This window comes from Myodes glareolus, chromosome 21 (genome assembly GCF_982192425.1).
Source record: "Myodes glareolus chromosome 21, mMyoGla1.1, whole genome shotgun sequence".
In the NCBI taxonomy this organism is placed as follows: domain Eukaryota; kingdom Metazoa; phylum Chordata; class Mammalia; order Rodentia; family Cricetidae; genus Myodes; species Myodes glareolus.
The window spans coordinates 29,077,265-29,086,308 of record NC_142046.1 but is presented as its reverse complement, the minus strand read 5'-3'; the positions used below and the strand labels follow the sequence as shown (position 1 = coordinate 29,086,308).

Below are 9,044 nucleotides of genomic sequence, written 5' to 3'. Positions count from 1 at the left end.
AAGCCCCCAACAAACAAGCCCCCTCATGTTACAAAAGATTAATTCACCTTGTATCTTTGTTTTGAGCTGAGACTAAGAAAACTTTAAAACATCCTTTTAAAAGAAACTTCTTTTGTAAAACTCAGAACTAAGAAAAAAAAGCAGTGTTTCTGTGAGCCTTCTATTTCCCATAATAATTGCAGTACAGCAATGAAACCAACTTCATTGTTGCCAGGAATTCCCTATAACTCTAAGTATGTGCTTTTCCTTAAATAGTTTATTCATAGCTCACAAAGATAAATTGTTTAAAAAATAGTCGAATTACTGGATCTCTCCTATGTTTGCCTTGTTTTGTTTTTGTTTTTTGTTTTAATCCAGGTGAAAAGAAAGTCATAAAAAATTGGTTATACTCAGGAGTTCTCAAGAACAGTGGATAAAGTAAACCATCTAAGACCCTTCTCAGGAGAGAATAGGAGAACCAAAAAGCAGAAAGAAAGAATATCTTTAAACTATTTGTTTGCTCCAATTAAAAATAATTTACCAAACAATGAATGAACTTACTATTTATTTATTGAGTACTTACTGTATTAATGTGCAACATGTTAGGCATAAAATAATGAACACAAAGATGACTTTGCCTTTGAAGAGTATATCTTTTAAACATGTGAGTCAAGTATTCAATACAGAGCTGCACTGCTTGTTATAGAAGAATGCCATCTTAAAACGTGAACATGTATACTTTCTTGGAGCCCTTGGATATTCTATACTCAACCAATTAATACCATCTATACTTTTAGCTCAGGAAAAGGATGTCATAACTTTGAAAATACACAATCCTATTGAACATCACTATTCTTAGCTTGAGCCTCAAGTAAGGATGCAAGAAAAGAAAACTCACACAATAGGCATTTCTCAGGGAGTTAGAACAAAAATATACAAATAAAGATGAAAGATAACTGTCCCAAAGGAACATACAGTAGTACACTTAAACGTAAGACAGAAGGGGATCCCAAAGAGAAATTTCTAGTCCTATGCTTCCTCCTCTACCTGACCCTATTCTAGGAAAGGAAATAATAGAAGTCATAGACAAGACAAGCTGAGAATCCAAGCATGGGAAGACATGTGTCCTTTCCTAAATAGAACCCAAGTTCTAATAAGCCTGAGTCTGAAAACTGTAGCAAAGTCTGTGAATCTACATGGGCTCTGAGAATGTTCAGCATCTCTTATAACTTTTGTCTGCTTAAAGTATGGTAAAGTGTGTGTGTGTGTGTGTATGCACGCACGTGCATGCACACATAAGTGTGAGAGGGTCTTTCAAAGGTTCCTAAATTTTATTCGGAGATGTAAGGCAAGGGAAAAAGATAAAGGAAAAAAAGCTAAGAGTCCTAAATAGACTTAGAAGGCAGGACCATGAAGCAAGTATATGAATTATATTGGTAAAGGCCAGGTCACTTCATATCCCAAAGACCTCATCCTGGCCAGGACCCTACACTAGAGTTCTTGTCTCGGACTTTTTGGTATATAAACAGAACCCTCTGGGGACATGCCCTAAATCTCCCTGCTCTCATGCGTTCCTCTTTGCATCCACTTAGAATTAATGGAGGAGCACAGGATTTGCTCTAAATTGTTTGTGTTTAATTTTCAGTTCCTTGTAATTCCAAGGTAAAATTTAACCTAATAGTAATAGGGAAATGTGGCTATTTTTAATGATGATTTTTGAAATGTTTCGCCTATGCCCTGAATTCTTTCTTCTGCTTCCCCAGAGGAATCAGCTTTTGAGGGCTCAGAAGCTAAGATTATATTCATTTTTCTCTCACATTTCAATGTGTTATTCTTTCTCTGGGTCTTTGGGAAAGACCAAGGAATGTAAGGAAGTGAAATGAAAATGAACTCAATGCTTCAAAATCTTAGCCTACTACATAATTATTTATGTGTGGTTATAATACTCCTTGAAAAAGTTACAGAATAAATGGATGGTATAAAATAAAATAAAGCAAAGTTGGCACACGGAAGACTAGAAAGTATGAATAAAAATTAAAAAGAGAAAATTAGAACTGTATGCATTTACTTCTGATAATAAATAAAGTGCAGAATAGGTAATAAACAGAGTGAAGCAACCCTGGTCAGATCTTAGTAGTTGAAGAAAGACACGGAAAAAGTCAGGTGTGCTCTGTATTAATTTCAACATTTATTTCGTTTGAAGTGTCAAAGGTTTAGAAAGTGTTTGGTTATTCACATCAGTATACAAAAAGAGCCATTTAATTGCCCTTACTAAAACTGCTACCCTGCAGAACAGATATCACTTCTAAAACACTCCCACAAAGAAAGTAACCTTCTTTATTTCAGTTCCAATGTTTTTCCATTGTACTTTCTCCAAAGTTCATGTGTGGTCTTGTTGAGAGGGTATCCGAGAAGAGGTGGTAGAAGCTGAGTTCCTGATATTTCTGTCAGTTTCATCTGACCACGACCAGAAGCTAAAAAGGCAACAAAAGAAACAGAATCCTCACAAGGAAATACCAAATAGTCCTACCAAGTGCCACTTGATCAGCACAACCTGCTGGAAGTATGTGTAAATAGATGACGTCTTTCTTAAAAGGAAAACTCTAAACTATTTTCAGCTGATAAATTCTTCAGAAGCACGCACAGAAATAATCTGGCAATGCTCAGATTAGTTCAACTTTGGGAAGAAAGCGATCTCTTCATTTTCTTTAACAATAAACTCCATTAAGCATTTCCCTGTAATAAAAAAAATAGAACAAGGAGTGAAAAATACTATACACATGTATAAAACTCAAATAATCAATAAAATATATTAAAGCACACATAGAGTAAAATTACATATATCCAAATAGTACACACACACACACACACACACATATATATATATACATGTAAAATCAAACACACATATACACACATACATACATACAACTTTTGCCCACTGCCTCAATAATACCTAGCATTTGAAGTTATCCTAGATATTATATTAATCAGGTTTAATACTTATGCTCTCCTTTGTGATTTAGATTGCATCCTCTCATGCCAAAACGAAAAAAAAAAGAAAAAAATTCCTGTGGCTTAAAAGTTGGAAACTCAACCAGCTATGAACTAGGGCAAAGTTAAACACGCTCTAAATATTTCAAGTTTTTGTTTTGCCTTGTTTTATTTCTTCTGTAATCCCACAAGCTTTTCCAACAGTTGGTCTCTACCCTCATTGCATGCTGTGGTGTGTAGTCCATGCCCAAAATCCACGATATGGTACAGCACAAACCAGAGGGGTTCGTTTTCTTTCTTCTTACTTCTTTTAAAATTTCAATTATGTTTTAGAGCAAACCCAGTGACTTTGTTGTTGTTGGAATACTGAATTTATTAAACATACTTAGGGTGCTGGTCTGTGAAGTTTAACTGGATATAATTACCGGATCACACACCCATGTTCCTTGCTGTGCCAGGAGATGACATCTCAAAACGTAACTATTAGTTAGCTCTGTGGTGTTGGGTTAGTGAGCCAGTCTGAGGTTAGAGCAGAGGTGGGATGACATGGGATCCTGAGCCCTGGGCTTTGTATTATATAGTATTGTATTTTTGATGTTGTATGAAAGGGTCAATTACTGTTTCCATTATAAACTCTGTTTTTTAAGGGTTTACAGCTCACCAATTTTCATCTTGGTAGACAAACTGCATAAATATTCAGGCTTTTAAAAAATAGTTTAAACTGGTCAGTGCCATTTTTAGACCCAAAGCAGTAAAATATACTCATTATTGGTTTCAAGTTTTTCCCAGTGTTAGAGCATGAAAGTTTATTTGTTTAAAAAAACTGAAGAACACAATTTAGTCACTTTTTTCATAACAGGCTGTATCATAAAAATGCTACAATGGATTAAAGAATATACCACACCACCCAAAATAACCCCCCCCAGGAAAATCTTCCAAAGAAAACAAAAATACATCATCCCTTGTCAGGACTTGGAAGTTAAGGTTTATGTCTATAAAATTAATAACATCACTTCTGACATTTCAGCAGCACAGACATAGTTCAATGACAGTATCCTGGTAAGCACTGTGAGGAAGGATAACTTCAATGTCACTGAGCATTTGAAATCCATTCCAGGGGTCCTTATGAAGAAAAGACTTCAGGGTTCTCTATTTCCTCAGTATGCATCTCTAGTGTATATAACTGTAACCAAATTACCTACTGAGTCGTGGCTTAGGAAGGAAAAGGTAAAGCTGCTTACACATTTGTGCACTTTGCCCATGTCTTTCAATGGAACAGGGATTCTAGTGTCTGTATACATGTCCACAGAGGGACACTGACACGTATGAGGTCTTACAAGAGTTTAGTCTCTTACTCTGACCATCAGAACCAGAAAATGCTGACTTACGAACCCTGATTCTGAATGCCTCCAAACCATAAAGTATATTTGTCCTCATCCTACGGTGAACTACACTTCCATGAAATAGTTGTCCACACTGGCTATTTCCACACATCTGATTCCCATGTTCATTCCCTCACTCTTCCACCTGTCTGAACCGTAGAGCTGCTATCATTTTATTCACACTGTTTCTTTTCTAAATTATAACTACCATCTTGGATAAACTATCTGCATTTAGTAGATTTTTTTTCTCTTGTCTAATGACCTTCTCCATTATTTCATCTAATGTAGCATCTACTACTGTTTTCTTTTTGTTTGTTTGTTTGTTTTATAAGGTTTGTATTGGAATGAAGTTTTGTCACATATAGTCAACTCTAGTTATAGAAATTTATGAGATATAAAAGCATCTTTGTCCCCAGAATACATAACAATGTTTAAAAGAAAGATTTGACCAATCAAATGCTTTTTTATTGAGCTTTTAAAGAAGGGAAACTGGAGACTGTGATCATGCACTAGCAGGAAGAGTAAACCCTCAATCCTTCAGCGACACACTACTCATCCATTGTGTCACCCAAAACTCTAACACTTACGTTGGTCACACCCATTTTCCAAACCTGTTTCTCCGTATCTGTTCTTTTTCTCTAATCTACAGATTCCTCAGTACCCTCAATGTTTGTTTAATATGGCTTTTGCATATAGAAAAACTGTGGATTGCTGTACCTCATTATTTTCTGCCTCCTTTTTTTCATACCTATTCCTGGGATCATTTTCCTCCAACAATATTTAAATTACTTTTAGTCATTCATTGTCTATTCCTTCAATAAGATGCAATTCCTCCAAATCCTTATTGAGGTGCTCTCTCATTTCATCTCCAGTGTCCACGTGGGTGGTGGAAACTCTTCCTTGACCATAGCTCACAAACTTATGTTAAAGAAATCCATATATAGGAGAGCGATAAAGGGGATTTATTAGAATTCTTTACAGGGTGTGGTCTAGTTAGTCCAACAACGGCTGACTATGAATGCAAGGTTCCAAATTCTAGTAGTTGTTCAGTCTACCAGGCTAGAATCCTCAGATCGTCTTCAGTATTTCAGTTGGAGCCCAAAGAAACAGGTTCCAGTGAAGAAGTAAACTTGCCAGGGTGTACTGGCTGGGTTTGGGTGTCAATCTGACACAAGCTAGAGTTATCTTAGAGAAAGGAGAGTCAGTTGAGTAAATGTCTCCATGAGATCCAACTATAGGGCATTTTCTTAATGAGTGATTGATTGAGAAAAGCTCAGGTCATTGTGGGTGGTACCATTTATCGTCTGGTGGTCCTCGGTTCTATAAGAATGCAAGTTGAGGAAGCCAGAGGAGTGAATCCAGTAGGCAGCATCCCCTCCCCATGGCTTCTTCATAAGTGATATGGGATTCCCCTCTATATACCATTGGTTATGAAACCTCTTAAAGGAGCTATGTCTCTGTCTCCCTGTCTGCTGAGTTCCTGACCTTGATTTTCATCAGTGACAAACAGCAATGTGGATGTGTAAGTCAAATAAACCCTTTTTTCTGTTGTAAGAGGTCACTTGTTTGTTTCCCTTCAGCCCGGAAGCTCAGACACGAAATAACAACACAGAAACTGTATTAATTAAATCACTTTTGGCCAATTAGCTCTAACTTCTTATTGGCTAACTCTTACATCTTAATTTAACTCATTTCTAGTAATCTGTATATTGCCATGAGGCTGTGGCTTACTGGGTAAAGTTGGCTGGGCTCCATGGCCTCTCCCTGACTCCGCCTCCTTCCTTCCACCATTCAGTTTAGTTTTTCCCACCTAGCTCTACTCTACCGCATCACCAGCCTAAGACAATTTCTTTATTAACAATGGTATTCACAGCATACAGAGGGGAATCCCACATCATTCCTCCTGAAGTTGCTTTTGGTCATGGTGTTTCTTCACAGTAATAGAAACCTTAACATTGGGATAGCAAGAACAATCAGGCAAAGAGAGAGAGAATTTCCTTCTTCTCTGCCCTTTAAACAGTCAGCCAAAAGAAGGTGTGGCCTAGATTAAAGGTAAATTTCCCCACCTCAAAAGATCTGGGTTAAAAGTGGGCCCTCCCAATTTTAATGATTTAATTAAGAAAAAAATTATCCCTCACAGATGTACCCAGCCATTTGGGTTTTAGTTAATTCAATATGTAGTCAAATCGACAACCATGGATACCCATCACACTATTCCTTTTCTTTCAAATTCACACACAATTCTCTTAACTTGTCTGTGCTTCTATCTATAAATTGAAGCTGAACGAACTTGAACATTTTCAAGCCTATTGTGATTATGTTTTATTTTAAACATTTCGAAGTTTCTGTCATAATCTCATAATCAATTGTAAATGTTTCAAATCTCTTTTCCCTTTCTTGTTATATTTCTAAGCCTTGAATGATCCTTACTCAGCCAACATGAATTTCCTCAGATTTTCAAAAGAATTGTACACTCCTTCGACTTGCACTGTAGTTTAACATATCTTCCTACTTCCACAGGAATTCTGACAAGGTCAATTTCATTCATTGAAAAGGAGGTTTCACTTTCTCAAAGAAGATTCATGTACAATACAAAATTTAGTTGTTTAGTTGGAATATTATCCTCAGTTGTAAGGTAACTCCATTAAACCGTGTGTGTGTGTGTGTGTGTGTGTGTGTGTGTGTGTGTGTGTGTGTTAGCAGTAGTTTTCTATATGGATTTTTCAAAAGTTTTCCACATATTTTTTAGTCTGCTTTGTCCTTCTATACCTGACTAGACTTTAATCCTTCTCATTCCAACGAGACACCTCATGTTACTCCCACCACATAAAATAAAATAAACCAGACGGGATGGATTATCCTTTCTTGTTGTTGGCTAATCAAGTAACATAGACCTCCAAGTAGTACAGGCAACTTCCAACACTCTTGTCTACCCTCCAGAACACAATGATAAGACCTTACTGCTAAAGATACCACATATTGAATCACAGAACATGAAAAATCTAATTGGTACTCACTTGGAATATTCATTCTTATTCAGTGTAGGAATGTCATACTCTGAAATTGTGAACTCAGTGTCAGTGAGAATACCCACAGTGTCAAAGCAGAGGACTGGGGGTAGGTCTTTTTAACAATATTTTTACTGACAGTAGCAAAAGGCCCATAAAAATAGTCAATAAAACCTGTTTCTTCAAAACTAAACAATATAAATAATTAAACATTCATGTTGATTTTTAAAAAAAATATATGATGTATTTGTTGATGGAATTGAGGGTAACATAAAAGGAAAATTTCAGGACTGATTGTAGTATACAAAATCAAATAATATTATTAATGCCAACTAATAAAAAGAATGATTTCTCATCCAAACATAACATTAAAACAAAAAATTTGAGTTAACTCTTAATTTTACTTATGTTTTATAGTTGGTATAGAGAAGGAAAAAACATAATTCTAAATGTTTTTTAACATTTAGACATTTAATATTTTAATATCGCAAAAAATGTCTTCTGAAAGTCTTAATAAATGAGTTCTCAGATTTTATCCCTTGACATCCTTTACTTTCATTTTCCCCTCACATGCAAATTTGCATCAGGATTCTCTTCGCCCAAAGTTAGCCAGGGTAACAGCCATACCTAGATGCCATTGTCCCCCTTTTTTTTTTTTGAAAGTAATTTTATTAAATTATAAAAGTTTCCATTTATGCCCCTCTTCCCAACACCCTCCCACTCCCCCCACTCCCTCTCCTCCTCCCTCTTTGTCCCTAAGGGCAGTCAGGTTTTCCTGCCCTGTGGGAAGTTCAAGTTCCTCCCCCCTCCCTCCAGGTCTAGGAAGGTGAATGTCCAGACAGACTAGATCAGCAAAATCCAGTATATGCAGAGAAAACAAGTCCCAGTGTCATTGTCAATGGCTTTTCAGAAAGACTCCAGGCCAGCCACATTCAGAGAATCCGGCCACATTCAGAGAATCTGGTTGGATCACGTGCTCGTTCAGTCGCAGTCCAACTGGCCTTGGTAAACTCTCATTAGATCCGTCCCCTTGTATCAGTGGGTGATAGCATCCCTCGCAGTCCTTATTTCCTTTTTCATTTTCTTCGTCCTTCTGCTCCTCATTTGGACCTTGGGGGGCTCAGTCCGGTGCTCCTATGTGGGTCTCCGTCTGTATCGCCATCCATCGCCAGATGAAGGATCTAAAAACAATGACATCTTGAATTTTGCATGCAAATGGATGGAAATAGAAAACGCTTTACTGAGTGAGGTAAGCTAGACCCAAAAAGAGGAACACGGTATGTATTCACTCATAAGTGGATTCTAACCATAATTAAAGGTCTTTGAGCCTATTATTCGTGATCCTAGAGAAGCTAAATAAGAAGATGAACCTGATGAAGATTATTTAGCTATCCGCCAGGAGGTAGGAAATAGTCAAGAGTCCCAGGTAACCTCGGGTGCATGGGGGTGGGTGGGAGGGTTGTTGGAAGGGGAGAGGGTTAGAGAGAAGGGAGTAGGGGAGGAATGGGGAAAGCTCGGTTGACCGAGATGGGGGGGATGGAGGAAGGATGAATATGGGATCAGGGAAGAATATATTTCAACTAAGGGAGTCATTTTAGGGTTTACAGGAGACTTGATTATATATGGGATCCCAGGTCCAAGGTGAGATCCCCAGATTGTTCTCTGGACAGAGGAGAGGGTG

At 37.2% G+C, this 9,044-nt stretch overlaps 1 long non-coding RNA gene across 1 annotated transcript; it reads right to left on the bottom strand.

The window, feature by feature from the left end:
- Window positions 1-2,298: 2,298 nt before the first annotated feature.
- Window positions 2,299-5,326, bottom strand: LOC146890451 (uncharacterized). The gene is made up of 2 exons (XR_014998751.2): window positions 5,073-5,326; window positions 2,299-2,715 (listed from the first exon to the last, which is right to left on the bottom strand). It is a non-coding gene; the product is annotated as an uncharacterized LOC146890451 (long non-coding RNA).
- Window positions 5,327-9,044: the final 3,718 nt, after the last annotated feature.